Here is a 21,010-nt window from a genome sequence, read left to right as displayed (position 1 = left end):
AATAAAAGTCATATTTCATTGAATATTTGATAAAGTTGTTTTTTTATGTAGTAGCAGCACACAGTGGAGGCTGATATAATCAAATAAAATCCAAACAAGTCTTACATTGCTGGAACTATCACAAATGACAGTGCTGATGAAGTGAAACCAACAGTAGCTATAAACTTCAGACTGGATACTCACACTTCTGTAGCACTAAAGAATAAGTTATACTGTCCTTAAGTAACTCTTAACTCAGAATTTTTCTTTCCTCTGTAATGGCAGAATTAAGACAAATTGCACTGTTTTCTGTAGCTTCTGGACTTTTGAACTGAATTATGAATATCTGAACTATTGGATATTTGAACTAATATCTGCACTCAATCTATTGAGTTATCTTAACTGACTTCTGTCTTGAAAGTATCTCTCATAATACTCAACTCTTCTAAATTTAGGAACATTTACATGTAAACCTCAAAAACTGTGTCATTGGATTAATGTATTCCACAAAATCATGTAACTCACTTTCTGAGACATTCTGAACAAGGAACACATCATCAACAAATCTTTTATAGTAGAGTATGAACCTAGTATGCCATGACATGGTTCGCATAGGAGTTAGCACATGGAGTACCCATGGCTATTCCCATTTACTTGTAAAATGCTAAATGAAACTGACACATATGCTAAACTGAGTAATTAGCAACTGAATAAAATAATTTGTGATGTGCATACTGATCTATATGAATTGCTCATGTCTAGTATGATAGGACCAGAACTGGATAAATATTTCTTAGCTGAAGCAGCTTATATCCTAAGTATTAGGGTCTCCTTAAGATAGATAAGAATTATCAGGACCCACCCCTTAGACCAAGTGTATCTAGTAAAGGATGGCTCAATGAGCTGCTATCTATTTATATGGAGAAACAATTGAAATGTATAGCTGACAAAACTATCATGATTATCAAGGATACAGAGCATTTTTTGCATACTCTGTCTGAATATGTTTTCTCTATTTTTAACTATGAAATCTTTTTAGTCACCCTTGATGTTACATCATTGTTCACCGTGACAGTTAGACTTGATTTTGACTAGCAATGTTTTTTCATTTAATGGGGAATATTTTTTACAAGTAAATGGGGTAGCCATGGGTACTCCATGTGCTAACTCCTATGTGAACCTGGTCATGGAATACTGGGAGAAGGAATTTGTTTTGACTAATGCTAGATACTCTAGGTTCATACCCTACTATAAAAGATTTATTGATGATGTGTTCCTTGTTTGGAATGCCTCAGAAAGTAAGGTACATGATTTTTTGGAATACATTAATTCAATAACACAGTTTTTGAGGTTTACAGATAAATTGTCCTATGAAGCTATATAATTTTTGGATGTAATTATTTACAAGAGTGGTGAACAGATTAACACTGAAATGTATAGGAAGAGCTGTAGAAGAAATAACTTATTACATCGACAGAGTATATATCTAATACATGTTTATAGGAACACTGTACAAAGCCAGGGCCTTAGAGTGTCAAGGTTAACTAGTTCAGATGCAGCTTCTAAGGTTCATTAGATAATCTTGAGAAAGAATTTTTGGCTACAGGCTATAAGCCTCATGAATGTGAATGCTTGAGAGATACCAGTTTTGTTGACAGGACGCATAGAGGTAGATCCTACTTTAGAGATAGGAGGGAGAAATTAATTAATCCCCCTGCTGCAAAATCTGATATGGCCCATAACTGTAGAGTGACAATTCCTTATTCTTTGAACAATAAGACTGTTTGTGATATAATTTATAAGAACTGGCAGATTCTCACTGCAGATGAGAAACTACAAGAGGTGGTGGGTATTCACCCCAGCTTTTCTTATAAAAATAACAAGTCATTCAGAAGATTATGTTATAATGATAGGAAGAGTCAAGTAAGGAGAGTTATGTCACAATGACAGGGTACTTTCAGCTGTAGGAATTCAGAAGGCTTCATGTATGACATGTCCTGCCTTCTATATAGGCAAAACAGGTCTATATTATAATAGCAAAAATCCCTTTAAGCGAACACGAAAACACTGACACTTATTGCACGAAACACGAATATGCCAAATGTACTAAACCACGAAATACAAAAAGTCGAATCCCCATAGTTGGCCAACTCCACCTCCCACTACATACTGCCTACCCAAACAAAATAAATAAACCACATACATACATACACTAACCAAAACCCTACTTCTAACCCTAAAGTAAAGCACCAAAACCCTACGTTTAACCCTACACTAAACCTTACATACATTACCTACCTATCTATGCACTTACCTTAACCCGCACCCTAACCCTAAAGTCCATAACTATTGCACACTTACCTTATGGAGCTGTACCGCAGATGGGCCAACCATGACACTTCGACTTTCTGAATTTCGCAGTTTAGTACGTTCAACATAATCGCGGTTCACGCAATACGTGTCAGTGTTTTTGCGTTCACTTAAAAGGATTTTTGCTATTATAATATAGACCCAGGCAAGACTAATTGTACTTTAAGAAAGCATGTGAGGAAACATATATATATGCAATTAATAAAGAGGATGAAGGCGATGCTCTAGCTAAACATATACTTAGTTATAGTTCAATCCATAGCTTTTTGTTTTTAGTTATAGAACTAGTTGAGCATAGTGATAAATTAGGCAACCTTAAAAACCTGACAGAAATGAGGGAGACCAAATGGATAATCAGGATGTGGGTTGACAAGGCATTTGGTTTAAATGATAAAGTTGTACTTAAGCCCTTTTTATTAGATAGACTGTTGAAGCACTAGAGAGGTTCAGTTTTAGTTCAATTAGCATGGTCCCAAACTGGTATGGGTATTCTTATGTTTTTTTATATACAGGTTTTTTATATATAGGTTTTTGTTGTTTAATTTTTGTCTATATATGTGCTGAAATTGTGCAGGTTATATATATATATATATATATATATATATATATATATATATATATATATATATATATATATATATATAGGTCTACCTGAAAACACCGAATGCTGACAACGCCGACAACAAGATAACCGACACAAGAAGATCGACAACGGAGATGACCGACGATTGAAAATCCCGATGCTGAGAACACCGTCATGTTAAGGTAAGTGTGTGATAGTGACGGACGATAGGGTCAGGGTGCAGGTAAGGTAAGTGTACGATAGTGACAGACTTTAAGGTTAGGGGTGGGTTAAGTGAGTTAGGGTTAGGGTGCGGGTAAGGTAAGTGTGCAATAGTGACAGACTTTAGGGGTAGGGGTGGGTTAAGTGAGTTAGGGTTAGGGTGCGGGTTAGGTGAGTGTGCGATAGTGACAGACCTTAGGGTTAGGGTTTGGGTTAAGGTTAGTGCATAGATAGTTGTGTATATAAGGTTTAGTGTAGGTTTGTAAGGTTTTTGGTGTACTTGTGTTGTGTGTGTGTTTTACGGAAAAGGTATTTGTTTTGTTTTGTTGATTGTCGGGATTGTGGTTTGTCGGGCATGTTAAGTTTTGTGCTTTTGAACTTTCGGTTTTGTGGTGTCAGTTATCTCGTTGTCTGTGTTTTTGCATGTCGGTGTTTTCAGGTAGACCCATATATATATATATATATATATATATATATATATATATATATATATTATTTTTTTTTAATATGAGATCGTGATTTATGTGCACTCTTGTAGGTAGTTGCTCTTCATTTTATATGTATATTTGTTTGGACATATGTTTTTTAGGACTTTTTCCTGCATTTTCCATATATTTAGTTCTTCTATACATGCTTTTATATATGTTTTTATATGTTCCTTATATATGCTTATTTATATGTATGTACCATCTGCATCTTTTATATATACAGCCATATATATTTGGTGATACATTTTTATATGTCATAATTATATGAGATGTTGAAATGGAGAAGTAATGTTTTTGTTTCTGTTTCTGTTTCTATCTCATATACAGTTGCTTTTAGTGCTTTCTTGAGATAATTGGTTGTTTTGCATATTTGATTGAAAAGAATTATCTGATGGAATGTATATAGTGAAGTTAATTGCTATTTGGTTTGTTGAAAGTCTGAAGAAGCATCACCACAGACACAAAAGCATTTACTTTTTATTAAACCTTTTGTCATATATCCCTTTGACTGTGTTTGCTACCTCTTTTTGATTCTTTCTACATTCTACGTTTGGTATTAAGTGGAGCTTAATTTACCAACTCCTTTTGTGTTTTCTTACCTTATTTTGTTGAGCATTTACAACTATGATTAAAGAGTTGTTATTGGACAAGACCAGCTTATTAAAATGTATATTAATTTCAGTTTATTAATGATGCTATAATATGATTGTTAGAAAGCAAGTATAATTTGTATGCAGGGCTGGGAAAAATGCAGCGTCATAAGCTACAGTATTGCTGTCTTTTAAACTGCATTCTTTTAGTATGTAATAAGAGAGAATAGTACATGTTGCATGAAGTGAGGCATGTAGTTATTACAACAAGGAATTAGTTAGCCTGACTCCTCCAGGCTAAGAGTGCATTGTTGCTAGAGCAGGTTTGAAACATCCAAGGTCAGAAACAAGACCCCTTGGAAGCAGGTGAATCATGTATAGGAAGGTGTTCACGTGAAGTCTGAGGCGAAAATCATGAGGAATGAGGACTTTGCAAAGTTTTCTATAGGACATAGTCATTGTAACGTAATGAAAGTGCATGACCAGATTTGATGAGAAAAATGTATAAAAATGTGCTTTGTCTCTGTTCAGAGAGACTATTTTGACATCTGCTATGAAGACCGTCTCCCAGCGCTGTAAGAATAAAATTTCTGTTTGCACATCCTGAAGTGTTGTTTCTGACTAAAGGCATATGAGGTAAATTCTTAATGTTATTTATTTATGACTTTAACAATTTGGTGCCGTTCTCTAGATCTGAACTTTGGTATTGCTGCAGGGCAGTTTTGGAATAGGGTCCATCGCAGATTTTCTGTGAATTCCACACTGCTTTGTATGGAATAGTCAGTGACTCAGATGTGCAGCTATTAAGGGAGTGCAAACATACCAGCTTTGGCAGGGAAATTGTTTTGTAAGGGAAAAGGGTTGGTTTATGTACCTCACAAGACATCTACAACAACTGGAAAGGCCACAGAAATACCTCACAAAGAGGATTACAGGCCTCAAACAGATGCCCTACGCAGACCGTCTCAAAAAACTCCAGCTTTACTCTGTCGCATATCGCCTACTCAGAGGCGATCTCTGCCTAACATACAAAGTTATGTCAAACCCAGAGCTGTTGGATATGCTCCACATAAAGAAATACCAGTCCCACCGAGCTACATGCTTTAGGGACCTAAACCTTGTCACCACAATAAACAGAACATGCTGGAGGGAAAAATTCCTGTCCCAGAGACTTCCCATACTCTGGAACAAACTACCTAACAAACTACCTATCTATATCAACCAAAGCTCCTCATTAGCACTCTTCAAGAAAAATCTTGAAGATTGGATGGGAGATAGGAAATTCACCCTGGGGATCACTTCTGTGGCTCTGCTTGACAGGGGCACAGGAAAATAATTTTCTTGGGTGGCAAAAGCCAGGGTACCATTTGGCTAGGCTTGCATAGGCCCCAGGGCCACTAGCCTAGTACCTACCTATGAGCCTATGAACCTATGACTGTGTTTTTGTTTGAATGGGTGGTTGTAAGATATACAAGTAATAGTGGTAGGACCCCCACAGTAAACGAGTATAGTAAATGTATGTGCACATACAGTAAAAGACAAATTAACACAAAGAGGCACCTTGTGTCGAGGGCGGTACCCTCAGGACTGAAAGGTAAGAATTATGAGAGAGGTTTTCATTCTGTCAATGTATGAATGTATGAGAGAAAGAAAAGAAAAAGATAAAAGCTAAAAATAAAGTTAAAACAAGTTAATGAGCCCACCGCATGATTGGGACATAGGCTATACAACAAGTTCATGAGCCCATAGCATGATTGGGATGTAGACTATATACTGTTAAAACAAATTCATGAGCCTACCACATGATAGGATGTAGAAGTATGCGTTGATAAAGTAAATTCATGAGCCCAAAAGCATGCTGGGACTTAACAGTATGATTGTGTGAAAGTACCCACAGATGATCCGAAAGAGTGGTCATTTCTGGACACAGTACCTATCCACCCCGTTATCCCGACTGCAGTGCTGGAGCTGTAACTTTTGAGCTCGCGCAGGGATGAAAGCAAGAGGGTACTGTGGGAAAAGGCTGATTGAAACTTCTCCTCTGTTGCTGCATGGTGACAGACTTCCTACCCTTCTCTCCCTGTATGGTGTGTGGATTACTACAGTTATTTCGGAATTGCCAGAATCCAGAAGTTGTAAGGTAAGCCTAACATTTTTATTATTACTGATTTATAAAATAAATCGATATAAAATAAACTGTTGAAGTCACCATGAAAGAAGTCAACGTCCTTGTTACTGTATAATCCAAATTTTATTCGTTAAAACAGGAGATGAGCGCTTTCACGTGCCACATGCACGCTTCATCAGATCTAAAATATAACAGCTCTAACTCTCTTTTTATAGCTAAAATCAAATCTCAATTGATTTAATTAAAACAATTAAACAATTATATCAAATCAATAAATTAACCATGAGAATGTTAGTATTTAAAGCAGTAGTGTACTCTTTAGACTCAATTCTCCCTATAATGTATCAGCAAATGCTGTTTTCATGTTTTTAGTCTAAATTTAATTGTTCTCATCGAAACATGGTAGAATTTCATTAAACTAAATATCTACTCACGTATATGTCTCTTATTTAAATACAATATAGCTAAAATATATAACAAAAGTGTATCAATTGTTCATAAGCAACATCAATAACAACATAAAACGAATAAAAATGTAATAATACATCAACAGTTTTTAATTATATGTAATATACCATGTAAACATCATCAATGATATTGATGGTAAACTTCCAACAATGGTTGCTATATAGTACAGTACAACATGAATTCATGATAAATACATGCTATACTGTACAAAATATAAATTCATTTAAAAGCATATATTCTTCAAGCTGCTATAAATCAATAAGTAAATATGACATAATGATTATGTTAATAAAAATGCAACTGCGATGCATCAAAAATATCTATTGTGAATACTAACCCACTATGCTCAATAAACTAAACCAGTATGAGCTAAAATAAAATAAAACCTTATAAATGTCTGAATCTATAACAAACATATTGGACTAAAGACTTCATCATGGGATCAGTAATGCCATTTAATCAAACTTTAGCATTATAACTATCAACAGTTCAATTTATGTATTATCTACAGGTACTATTTTCTAAAACCGGTTTCATTGAAACATAATGGTTCAGACCTGGGTGTAAATGTGCCCCTGTTCTAAATATCCACTCAAGTTCCAATCTAGCTAAGTAATTCATGTTATCTCCCAATCTTAAACTTTGTTTGACAACTTGTAAAACTCTAAATCTAAAACCATGATCAGGGTATGTCTTGATGTGTCTCGCTAGGGCATTCAACTCATTCTTTTTTCTAATGTCATATGTATGATTGTAAATCCGTTCTTTAAATTTTCTTTTAGTGAGCCCTATATAAAAGGCATCGCATTGTGTGCATGTTGCCATATATATCAGATTCATGGTATCACAGTTGGCAAAAAATTTGGGTTCAAATTTAAAGAAACCAAGAGGATGTTTATAAACTTGTTTATAAACTTGTATTTCAGTGATGTAAAAACATTTGATTATCAAAACTGGCTATATTCAGTTTTGATTCAAACAGAAGAAGATATGACCCTATTGATGGTGGCTCCCTAAAAGGTAGTTTCCCTTGTAATAAGTGCAATATGTGTCAATACATCACTGAAATACAAGTTTATAAACATCCTCTTGGTTTCTTTAAATTTGAACCCAAATTTTTTGCCAACTGTGATACCATGAATCTGATATATATGGCGACATGCACACAATGCGATGCCTTTTATATAGGGCTCACTAAAAGAAAATTTAAAGAACGGATTTACAATCATACATATGACATTAGAAAAAAGAATGAGTTGAATGCCCTAGCGAGACACATCAAGACATACCCTGATCATGGTTTTAGATTTAGAGTTTTACAAGTTGTCAAGCAAAGTTTAAGATTGGGAGATAACATGAATTACTTAGCTCGATTGGAACTTGAGTGGATATTTAGAACAGGGGCACATTTACACCCAGGTCTGAACCATTATGTTTCAATGAAACCGGTTTTAGAAAATAGTACCTGTAGATAATACATAAATTGAACTGTTGATAGTTATAATGCTAAAGTTTGATTAAATGGCATTACTGATCCCATGATGAAGTCTTTAGTCCAATATGTTTGTTATAGATTCAGATATTTATAAGGTTTTATTTTATTTTAGTTCATACTGGTTTAGTTTATTGAGCATAGTGGGTTAGTATTCACAATAGATATTTTTGATGCATCGCAGTTGCATTTTTATTAATATAATCATTATGTCATATTTACTTATTGATTTATAGCAGCTTGAAGAATATATGCTTTTAAATGAATTTATATTTTGTACAGTATAGCATGTATTTGTCATGAATTCATGTTGTACTGTACTATATAGCAACCATTGTTGGAAGTTTACCATCAATATCATTGATGATGTTTACATGGTATATTACATATAATTAAAAACTGTTGATGTATTATTACATTTTTATTCATTTTATGTTGTTATTGATGTTGCTTATAAACAATTGATACACTTTTGTTATATATTTTAGCTATATTGTATTTAAATAAGAGACATATGCATGAGTAGATATTTAGTTTAATGAAATTCTACCATGTTTCGATGGGAACAATTAAATTTAGACTAAAAACATGAAAACAGCATTTGCTGATACATTATAGGGAGAATTGAGTCTAAAGAGTACACTACTGCTTTAAATACTAACATTGTCATGGTTAATTGATTGATTTGATATAATTGTTTAATTGTTTTAATTAAATCAATTGAGATTTGATTTTAGCTATAAAAAGAGAGTTAGAGCTGTTATATTTTAGATCTGATGAAGCTTGCATGTGGCACGTGAAAGCGCTCATCTGTTTTAACGAATAAAATTTGGATTGTATAGTAACAAGGACGTTGACTTCTTTCATGGTGACTTCAACAGTTTATTTTATATCGATTTTCTTGCTACTTTGCTGTTGAGTGCTTCAGGAGGTTTGCGATTTTATTTCTTCTATACTCTGATTCATAAAATAAGAAAAATGAGAGCAAAGATAAGCAAGCAAAATCAAATCCCTGAAAAGGGAACATCTGCATATTTTATGTATTTTAATTATAGGAAGGAAAGTTGTAAATATCTATATGACTGGTTTCAGCTTACTAAAAATTGCTTTGGTGGGGTATTTCCATTAAATGGAACTTATGATAAGACTAAATTGCTGACATTGAAAGGCATTTTGGAAAACAAAGCAAAGCAAAGTAAGGGGGAACAAATGACAGCATTTTATTCTTGGTACAGTAAAGCACTTAAAAGGGAAAAGGAGTCAGCCTTAAGAGGGTTGCAGGAAGTTAATAAGAAATTGTTTTAAGTATACTTTTCTCTGCACTTATTTAAGAAAGATTTTATTCAGTAAATATTGTGTGTCTCTGTCTATCTGCAGTTGCCTGACGTGTGAAAAAGTGTAGCCATCTGGGCTCATTGAAAGTTGTTTGACTGCTTTGAAATTCCTGTGTTAGTGTTAGCCTGGGGGTTTCTCTGCTTGCTTTAAGATATGTGTTGGTTACATTTGTAGTAATGATTTCTAATCAGAGTTGCTGGCTACTGAGACTTGTCTGCATATATCAACTGGACACAAGCTGATTTAAGTATACTTTTCTCTGTACTTATTTAAGAAAGATTTAATTCCGTAAATATTGTGCTTCTCTGTCTATCTGCAGTTGCCTGAAGTGCGAAAAAGTTTAGTCATCTGGGCTCATTGAAAATTGTTTGACTGCTTTGAAATTCCTGTGTTAGTGTTAGCCTGGGGGTTTCTCTGCTTGCTTTAAAATCTGTGTTGGTTACATTTGTAGTAATCATTTCTAATCGGAGTTGCTGGCTACTGAGACTTATCTGCATATATCAACTGTACACAAGCTGATTTAAGTATACTTTTCTCTGCACTTATTTAAGAAAGATTTGATTCAATAAATATTTGGAATTGCCCGCTCCTGCTGTAAATCTGTTTTTGGACATTCCTCCTGGACTCATCTCATTTGCTCACTCAACTGAGTACAGTGAAATCATATTTTGATTTCAGATACTCCTACCAGCCCCATCTCCTCTGCTGTGTACAGAGACAGCACTTGGGAAGGACATTCCCCTATAGTATCTTAATCTGCTCTGTTTCCTCCCTCTCCACAAAAAAAAGTTGCACTTCATCTGCTTTACTGTATTTGTGTTTCTTCCTACTTTATTACCTTATTTTGCATTTGCCTCTTCTTAAAAGTAATCAGTTGAATTTATTCTGCTGCCTTTATTACTGCTTGTTAGTAGCCTGATTAAATTGTAACTGTTATTCTAAGGCTTTTAGTTTAAGCACTTGGGCATCAAACCAGTTGTTTTACATTAAGAAGGTTTGTGGTCTGCACTGTTGTGGCAGGACAGGTAGCGTACATCCTTCTAAGTTGGGAACTGCTGATTGAAGGCTCAGTGTCTGTTATTCTAAAAGTGTATTAGTTCTGGGTTAAGCACTTGGGCTTCAGGCCAGTTATTCTACATTAAGAAGGTTTGTGGTCTGCACTCTTGTTCATAGGTTCATAGGTTCATAGGTTCATACTAGATTCTGCCCTTCTGAGTTGGGAATTTCTGGTTAAAGGCTTATTGAGCATGTTTACTTGAACTGTTTCTTTCTGAAATCGGTACGTCTTGTTTGCTGTAGCATAGACTAGATTCAGGCCTGCTGGATCTAGCTTTGTTTGCATAACTTGTGCACTGATCCAGGCCGTCTTTTTTGGAGAAGGTTTCTCTGTACCCAAGTGGCAGGAGTGTACAGTTAGAACTTGTCTGATTGAAGACTGCTGGAACAGGGCTCAATTTTGTGCTTTTTAACTGGTTAATTGGGTAAAGTGTTGTTTTGATTGTATCTGCTCTATTTTCTGAAAAAAAAAAAATATATATATATATATATAGAGAGAGAGAGAGAGAGAGAGATACTTGTTTCCCACCTTTCTGAACTAGTATAGTCCATTTTTCAGGTCACTGCTGAATCCAGGGCTGTGTTACAAGTTTCTGTGTTCCCATACCTTACATGGATAGAAGGAAGTTTCTCTGTTCAGCTGTGAGTATTGTTTTCGCCCAGCTCGGGGGAAAAAGGAGACCACACTAGTCTTTAGAAGTGTGAGTGGCCTCCTTTGGGGATGGGTAGTGTGACTTTTTTTTTTTTTTCACGGGTGGGGGGAGGAGGACCTCCAGATCCAGCGAGATTTGATCTCACCAGTGAAGTGCTGCTTCCGGTGGTGAACATTGCTCCCATGTTCGTGATGATATGATGAGAAGTATGTTATATCCTCTCTTGGGGATGGGGACTAGTTGGCATTTGTCATTATGAAAGGGGAACTTTGGGCAGCCTATCTGTCCCTGGAGCTTGAGTAGTTTCCCAGTCTATATTAGGGTAATTGAAGTCACCTAGTATGATGGTGTTTGGTGATACATTTATATCTCTTTCAGGAAGGCCATGTGAGTTCCTGAGTTTGTGAGGTGGGCCTGTAACAAACCGCATTTGCAGAGCAGTTTGCCTATGCAGTTGTATTCCGCTCAGCAAGTGCCTTCCAGGTGATCTGCAGAGTCTAAAACAGCTGAGAGACAAAAGAGAAGACTTTGGCATTGATTAGCAGTATTACCCCAGTTTTTCTCCTTTTCTAGGGTGGTAGGTTTAGAATTGAGCCTTGCCTAAAAGGCACTATGGGGTTGGCAAGAGCCTTTGCCAATCAATCGAGGGAGGGTGGTGGGTGCCGCCCGTCCCTTGAAAACAGCGCGGCTTGTCCAGCATGTCATCAGCAGACAGGCAGACAGATACTGGATGAATGACACCAGTGTTTAAGCCAATTGTTAAAGCTGTGATCTTATGTTTGTTATTGCTACATCATTCTGGTGAAGGTAGGATACTGCTCAAGGTCAGGGTCATACTTGCCTGGGCTACATAATCAGAGAGCCTCACGTCTCTTTCATGTAGTCCGTTGATAGGTACGTCTCAGGTCGTTTACACCGTTTACACAATGCGAGTACTTATTTGCTGCCTGCTGTTTTGGAGATTTTGATCAGAAGTATGTCTTTGTGTGTTTATGTGTAATGATTTGAGGTTGTAATGGTACTATGTGAGACTGGGTCTATAGTGTGTCTGGTGAACCTTCTCCTCCTGACTGGTCTTGCCAGTCCTATATTGAAGAGCTCAGCCTCATGGCCAGGTAACCTTTTCTGTGCATTTAAAGTGTTGTTCAGGTTGAGGCAATTGTATCTGCTCTATTTTCCCGTGAGAAAAAAAAAAAAAGATATATATACTTATTTCCTGCCTATTGCCTGAACTAGTTGAGATAGTCCAGTTTTCAGGTGAATATAGCTGAATCCAGGGCTGTGTTACAAGTTTCTGTGTTGTCCATACCTATACTTGGATAGAAGGAAGTTTCTCTGTTCACCTCTGAGAGCCTGGATTACTGAGCAGCCCAATAGTCTGTCCCTGAAGGAGTAGTTTTAGGCCAGGAGTTAGCCCTAGTTTGCAACTGGCCTAATTTTGGGCTACATTTGAGCTTTTATCTGCTCTAAGTTTTATACCAGGGGCTGGAAAAAGCTAGAAACTGGCCCAAAACGACCAATAAACTACTAGTTACTGGCTGAAACCTCACAAAACTGGACAAAAGGCAGCTCAGCTCAATGCTTCCCACTCCCACTGGTAAGCAAGGTAGTTTCCTTCCCCAAATAAGGCAAGGAAACAGTACACGGAACTACAACCAAAGCCCAGGAATCAGCAACTCTGAAACTGGACTAAACTAGTAAAGCAGGAAAAACAAGAGATTTTTTCTTTTTTCTTTTTTTTTCACAAAACAGGCAGAAACAGGTACAGCAAACACTTATAAATGCTATGAATCAGCTACTACACCTTACACAGAAGAATTTGCTTTACAAATATTGTCAAATAGTAACAAACAAAGTTCCAAGTGCAATATTAAGTTAAATGCAGTAAAACAGCTTCAATGTAACAGAAAGGCAGGCTAGAAACAGTTGCTAGGTATTCAGATGTGGAAAGCAACAAAAAATATGCTTAGTATCAAGAAAAGTCGCTTATTCAGCTCTCTGCAGCCTGGATTACTCTGCTGGCCCACGTGGAGTCTGTGCTGAGTAGGTACAAGCTGAAGGTTTTATACCAGGGGGCTGGAAAAAGCTAGAAACTGGCCCAAACGACCAAGTAACTACTAGTTACTGGCTGAAACCTCAAAAAACTGGACAGAAGGCAGCTCAATGCTTCCCACTCCCACTGGTAAGCAAGGTAGCTTCACTTACCCGAAATAAGGCAAGGAAACAGTACACAGGAACTACAACCAAAGCCCAGGAATCAGCAACTCTGAAACTGGACTAAACTAGTAAAGCAGGAAAGCAAGTAGTCCCTTCCCCAAATAAGGCAAGGAAACAGTACACAGGAACTACAACCAAAGCCCAGGAATCAGCAACTCTGAAACTGGACTAAACTAGTAAAGCAGGAAAACAAGAGATATTTTTTTTTCTTTTTTCTTTTCAAACAGGCAGAAACAGGTACAGCAAACACTTATAAATGCTATGAATCAGCTACTACAGCTTACACAGAAGAATTTGCTACAAATACAGTCAAATAGTAACAAACAAGGATTCCAAGTGCAATATTAAGTTAAATGCAGTAAAAACAGCTTCAATGTAACAGAAAGGCAGGCGAAATACAGTTGCTAGGTATTCAGATGTGGAAAGCAACAAAAAATATACTTAGTATCAAGAAAAGTCGCTTATTCAGCTCTCTGCAGCCTGGATTACTCTGCTGGCCCACGTGGAGTCTGGGAGGAGAGGCTAGATTCTGCCCTTCTGAGTTGGGAATTTCTGGTTAAAGGCTTATTGAGCATGTTTACTTGAACTGCTTCTTTCTGAAATCGGTACGTCTTGTTTGCTGTAGCATAGACTAGATTCAGGCCTGCTGGATCTAGCTTTGTTTGCATAACTTGTGCACTGATCCAGGCCGTCTTTTTTGGAGAAGGTTTCTCTGTACCCAAGTGGCAGGAGTGTACAGTTAGAACTTGTCTGATTGAAGACTGCTGGAACAGGGCTCAATTTTGTGCTTTTTAACTGGTTAATTGGGTAAAGTGTTGTTTTGATTGTATCTGCTCTATTTTCTGAAAAAAAAAAAAAAATATATATATATATATATAGAGAGAGAGATACTTGTTTCCCACCTTTCTGAACTAGTATAGTCCATTTTTCAGGTCACTGCTGAATCCAGGGCTGTGTTACAAGTTTCTGTGTTCCCATACCTTACATGGATAGAAGGAAGTTTCTCTGTTCACCTGTGAGAAAGGGGAGCTTTGAGCAGCCTATCTGTCCCTGGAGGAGTAGTTTCAGTCCAAAAGTTAGTAGTTTATTGGCCATTTTGGGCTAATTTATATCTCTTTCACTTCCCTGCTATAAAAACCACATTTGCGCAGTTTGTGCAGTTGTATTCCGCTCAGCAAGTGCCTTCCAGGTGATCTGCAGAGTCTAAAACAGCTGAGAGACAAAAGAGAAACTTTGGAGTGATTAAGTATTATTGTGTTGTTTTGATTGTATCTGCTCTATTTTCTGAGAAAAAAAAATATATATATATACTTATTTCCTGCCTTTCTGAACTAGTATAGGGGTTGGGATGGTGGCCTAATGGTTAAGGTGTTTGCCTTACAAACACAAGGTGCAGAGTTTGAGTCTCACAAGGGATAATTGGCTAGGCTTACAACGGCTCGCAAGGGCAGTTAGCCTTGTACTGACTTATGAACCTATGTTCTGCTTTTCTTGCTGTCTTAAACTAATTCCGCCAAAAACGCCAGTTGTTTTAGCGTTGCTGTGATTTAAAATGTTTGTTATTGCTACATATTGTACTTATTTGCTGCCTGCACTTGAATTAAGTTGTTTTTGTGTTTAAATAATCTGTTTAACTGTTGCTGTCTACACACTAAAGTGTGATAGCCTTTTCTGTGCATTTAAAGTGTTGTTTTGATTGTATCTGCTCTATTTTCTGAGAAAAAAAAAATATATATATATACTTATTTCCTGCCTTTCTGAACTAGTATAGTCCAGTTTTCAGGTTATTGCTGAATCCAGGGCTGTGTTACAAGTTTCTGTGTTGTCCATACCTTACTTGGATAGAAGGAAGTTTCTCTGTTCACCTGTGAGAGAGGGGAGCTTTGAGCAGCCTATCTGTCCCTGAAGGAGTGGTTTCAGGCCAGAAGTTAGTAGTTTATTGGCCATTTTGGGCTACTTTTGATTGTATCTGCTCTATTTTCTGAAAAAAAAAAAAAAAAAACAAAAAATATACTTGTTTCCCGCCTTTCTGAACTAGTATAGCCCAGTTTTCAGGTTATTGCTGAATCCAGGGCTGTGTTACAATTTTCTGTGTTGCCCATACCTTACTTGGATAGAAGGAAGTTTATCTATACACATGTGAGAGAGGGGAGCTTTGAGCAGCCTATCTGTCCCTGGAGGAGTGGTTTCAGCCCAGAAGCTAGTAGTTTATTGACCATTTTGGGCTAATTTCTATCTCTTTCACTTCCCTGCTATAAAAAACGCATTTGTGTGGTTTTGTGTGCCAGGCAGCGACAGTTAGCTACAGTTAAACTATTCTCGGCTCCACAAAGTCTACTTTTCAATTTTTCCCTTGGAACTAGACAAACCTTAAACTTTAGCACTCAAACAATTAATTTCATAGTCAAGCACTTGCTTAAAACTCATAGCAAGCACTAATTAACCCCAGCACTAGACTCCCCCATACTGTCCAGAAGGACAAGGCTCTCTATTCGTCCCCACCAGCCAATCAGAAAAACAGCTTACTCTACCTATTCAGGCATGTCCAAAGGGCAGTTTCCGGTGTACTCTCCAGTCCAACTGGTGAATCTGGGCATTTTGAGGCAATGTTACAACTGCCTCATGTACACAGACAACTCTCTCCTCCTACCACCAAGCACTAATATATGTGAGAGATGCAATTATACAGCCAAACTGGAGGCAAAGCTCTCTCAACCCAAGACTGGAACTGACAGTCAAGAGGAGAAGGGTAATACTTGCAACACACCACCAGTCCCACATAGACCTAATAAACCAACACCGGCAAATAACACACAGGAATACAAGAAAACATACTCAGAGGCTCTAAATAAAAATCTGCAAAAGCAACAGAGACCTCCAAAGCAGACATCCAAGTAACCTCCACACCCCATCACCAACTATGAATCACATAATTCACATATTCAGTGTGCCACGCAATCACAGCCCTTAAGGCAAAATAACATACCCAACACACTAGTAATAGGCTAATCTATAGTCAGGCACACTGATGTCCCACTAACTAGGCTGGACAAGGAGAAGGTTACAGTTAGCTGCCTGTTGGGAGCCAGGATCTGCCACACAACACAAGCACTCAGGTCACTCCAGAACAAGTACAGATATGACTCTGTCATTGTCCATGTTGGTGTGAATGACCTGAGATGTACCTCCCTGGACTACATAAAAAGAGACATGGAAGAGCTCTCTGATCATGTAGCCCAGGCTGGTATGACCCTGACCCTGAGTAGCATCCTGCCCTCACCAAGAATGATGCCACAGTATAAAGAAAAAATGATCAATTTCAACAATTGGCTAAGTTTCTGGTGTCATTCAAAGGGGATCCAGTATTTGTCCACCTGGGATGACATGCTCGACAAGCCACGTTCCTTTGCAAGAGATGGTTTGCACCTGTCATCCTTAGGCTTTCAAATATTGGCCAAGGCTCTTGCTGCCCCCCCATAGTGCCTTTTTTAGGCAAGGCTCAAAAGACAAACCCACCACCATAAATAGCACAAGTAACCAAAAACTGAGGGTAATGCTACTGAACGCCAGAAGTCTCCTCAGTATGGAGAACATCGACATCTGTGCAGTAATAGAAACCTGGTTTAAGGCTCCTGAGAGCACCCCAGCACTATTAGGCTATAACTCATACCATACCTTTCGGCCGCAGAACCAGGACCGAAACACAAAAGGCGGGGGTGTATCCATATTCATCAAGGATACCCACACCTCCAGGTTAGTGGCACAGCACAATGCATCAGAGATCATCCATGTGCAACTAACAATGGGCAAAACTGCAATCCAAATTATAGCTTGCTACAGATCACACACCATGACCCAGAACCCCCATTCCGCAATTCTGGAGACACTGGGAAATATGAAAGTCCTACCAAACACCCTAATACTGGGTGATTTCAATTACCCAAACATAAACTGGGAGAACTACTCAAGTACTAAATCCCTTGCCCAAAGCTTCCTAGAATTTATAAACTTGAATGCCCTAGATCAACTAGTCAACACCCTCACCAGAGGGAACAACATATTGGACCTGGTCATCACCAACATGGGCGACCAGTGTTCCACACTGGAGGTCAACCCCTCACTGGTTAGATCAGACCATAGACTACTCACTCTGGATATTCACATTCCACCCCCACCCCCAATTAAGGAAACCACTGTGAAAAACTTTTCAAAAGCAAACTTCACGTTACTTAAGACCGAGGTGGAAAGGTTCACAGCCCCCATGCTAAAGGACAATGCTGTCCAAGCTGCTGAAACCTTTACAAAGGCACTCAATGAGCATCTGCAGGAATGCATGGATCGTGCTATCTCAAGTAAAACCAAGAATCACTCCTCCAAGAAAAGGAAACCAGTCTGGTGGACCTCTGCTATAAACAAGATATACAACAGAAGGAGGAAACTAGTACAGAAAAGAGTAAAATCCCAAGAAGGAAAGACATCCCTGATCAGTAGCAAGAAACTATGATCCCTCATTAAATCATCCAAGGCTAGTTTCGAAAGAAAAATTGCCAATGACTCCAAAGATAACCACAAAGCATTCTTTAGCTATGTCAAGAACCTAAGTGGAAACTCTCAGATCTGCTCTGAGTTAGTGCAGAATGGCACAAAATACACTGAACCGACTGATATTGCAACATTCTGGCAGACAGGTTTAGTGCAAACATCAACCCCCTCTCACCCCCTAAAGGGCCGATAACCATACCAGAAGAATGTAGGGCCCCGTCAATCACTGACACAGGTTAAAACAGCCCTATCCAAAGCCAAAAACACAGCTTCAATGGGACCGGATGGTGTCCCAGGCTGTGTCTTACAAGAGCTCCAAAATGAACTAACCCCTCACCTAAACACACTGTTCAAACTCAGCCTCTGGTGGAGCCACAATGGACCCCGGGAACTATTGCCCTATAAGCCTGACTAGCCTGGTCTGCAAGGCTATGGAGTGCATCATTATGGAACTAATTAACGGAGACATTGGGAACTTCCAAACCTTGGACTCTACCCAGTTTGGCTTTGTTAAGGGCAGATCATGCCTCCTAAACCTGGTGGACTTCTTTGAGACAGTTACCAAGGCATTAGACGAGGGAAAGGAGGTCCACACAGCCTACCTACAACTCGCAAAGGCTTTCTACACCATTCCCCATTCTAGTATTATAGACAAGCTCACCAGCTTGAACATAAACCCCTACGTCATGAGATGGGTTGCCAACTGGCTCATGGATAGAACCCACATAGTGAGAGTTGCAGGCTCTATGTCTGACTGTAAACCGGCTACAAGTGGCATCCCCCAGGGCTCAGTCCTAGGACCCCTCCTGTTCAGTATATACTTCTCAGAGGTACAGGCAAGCATAGGGGGACAATGGCTGACCAAGTTCGCAGATGACTGCAAACTAGGGGCCATAATTGATTCCCTGGCTGATACAGACACCCTCCAGAAGGGTCTCACTGAGATGGATACCTGGTGTCAAAATCATGACCTCAAACTAAATGCCAAAAAATGCATAGTCATCCCCTTTGGAAAAAACAAAGTACTCATGAACTATCACATAGGTGGTAGTCCCCTAAATACAGAAAATGTAATAAGGGATCTGGGGACCCAAGTAGATAGTAATCTCTCCTATGATAATCATATTGCCAAGGTGGTTAGAAAATCCTTCTATGTGGCCCACCTAATCACAAAAGGGTTCGCATCTAGAACAAAAAAAAAAAAAACAAAAGAGGTTATTGTGCCTCTCTACTCATCACTCATTAGACCCACCATAGAATACAACTCCCCATTTGGGATGTACCTTACAAGACACCTGTAACAGCTGGAAAGACCACAAAAGTACCTCACCAAGAGGATTACTGGCCTCAAACAGATGCTCTATGCAGCCCGACTCAAGAAACTCCAGCTGTACTTGGTTGCATACCGCTTACTCAGAGGTGATCTCTGCCTGACATACATGGCCATGTCCAACCCAGAATTGATAGACATGCTCCCACCTAAAAAAAAAAATCCCGGAGAGCCACACGCTCTAGAGATATAAACCTCACCACAATGATAAATGGGACATGCTGTAGGGATAGATTCTTGTCCCAGAGACTCCCCATGCTTTGGAACAGGATTCCAATATATATCAGGCAGAGCCCCTCATTAACACTCTTCAAGAAAAACATTGACGGGTAGATGGGAAACAGAAAATTTACCCTGGGGATCACTGCAGTGGCTCTGCTGGACAGTGGCACAGGGAACTAATGGCTCTGCTGGAGAGGGGCACAGGGAACTAATCTAAGGGGGTGGCGAAAGCCAACACATTCTGGCTAGGCTTATAAATGCCCTTGGGCAGATAGCCTAGTACTTACCTATGAACCTATAAGTAAGAGAGATTAAAAAGGCAGTACAGACCAGTAAAAAGGGATCCCTTTATCCTGTCTTAGCAGGTTTGGAACAAACTGAAAATGGCCAAAAAGCAGAAATGTCTAGAGGATAATAATCCTCCGGTAGCTACTGTACCCCACCCTCATATGTACCGGTATGGGTGGCCCCTGTACAAGATTCTGCTGCTTCTCAGACCTCTGCATTTTTTAACACAGGGTCAGCATGGTACTGTTACATCTGAACTTAGTTCTCCTGTTCAACTCTCATCCCTAGAACAGGCATCTGCAATTAAAAAAAGGTTTTTTTTTTCTTTCTTCTTCCTATCATTCTCAACTAGCTTATACCTTTCCAACAGAAGCACTAGTGTTTGACACTCCTGTGGCTCATCACAACCACTCACATGACCTTTCCAACAGGAGCACTAGTGTTTGACACTCCTGTGGCTCATTACAACCGCTCAAGTGATAGGGTAGAACAAGAGGCTATTGCCTCTGCAGAAGATTTTTTGGCACCTTTAAGAAAAAAAGGGGGGAGGCTAATGCTGATTTGCATACTATGTCTAAATGTTTTCTAACTGAAAGAAGAGGAAAGAAAATCCATAAAGGTTTAAGGAGGAACCAAGAAAAAAAAACTATTACAACCCTACTTTGACAGATTTAAACCAGATGCTTTGGAAAGTTACTTCAATAAAATAAGAACACAGTTACTTGAAAAGGCTAAAATAAATTTTATTCCCACAGGAAATGCACTAATAAATAAAAGGATAGCACTGATAAATTACAAAAGTGTGTCAGGCATGTAGGCAAAATAAAGAGAAAGCCCCTGCAGATTATTTGAGTCATCTTAAAGCAGTGTTTGCTAAACATTTAGAAATGCCAGATCCAAATGAACGAGCTAAACCAGCTATTCCAGCTGCCTTCCTGCAGGGTTTGCAAACCCTGTACTAAAATCAAATGAAACAAGTGATTATAGACTGGCAGGAAAAAGACTTAAAGTCCATACTAAGTGCTGCAAATCACCGTACTGACTATGGCAGGGTAATAAAACAAAAAT

This window comes from Protopterus annectens, chromosome 2.part2 (genome assembly GCF_019279795.1).
Source record: "Protopterus annectens isolate FY-2018-M chromosome 2.part2, PAN1.0, whole genome shotgun sequence".
Taxonomy (NCBI): domain Eukaryota; kingdom Metazoa; phylum Chordata; order Ceratodontiformes; family Protopteridae; genus Protopterus; species Protopterus annectens.
The sequence above is the reverse complement of the archived record's forward strand: the minus strand, read 5'-3'. Positions refer to the sequence as shown.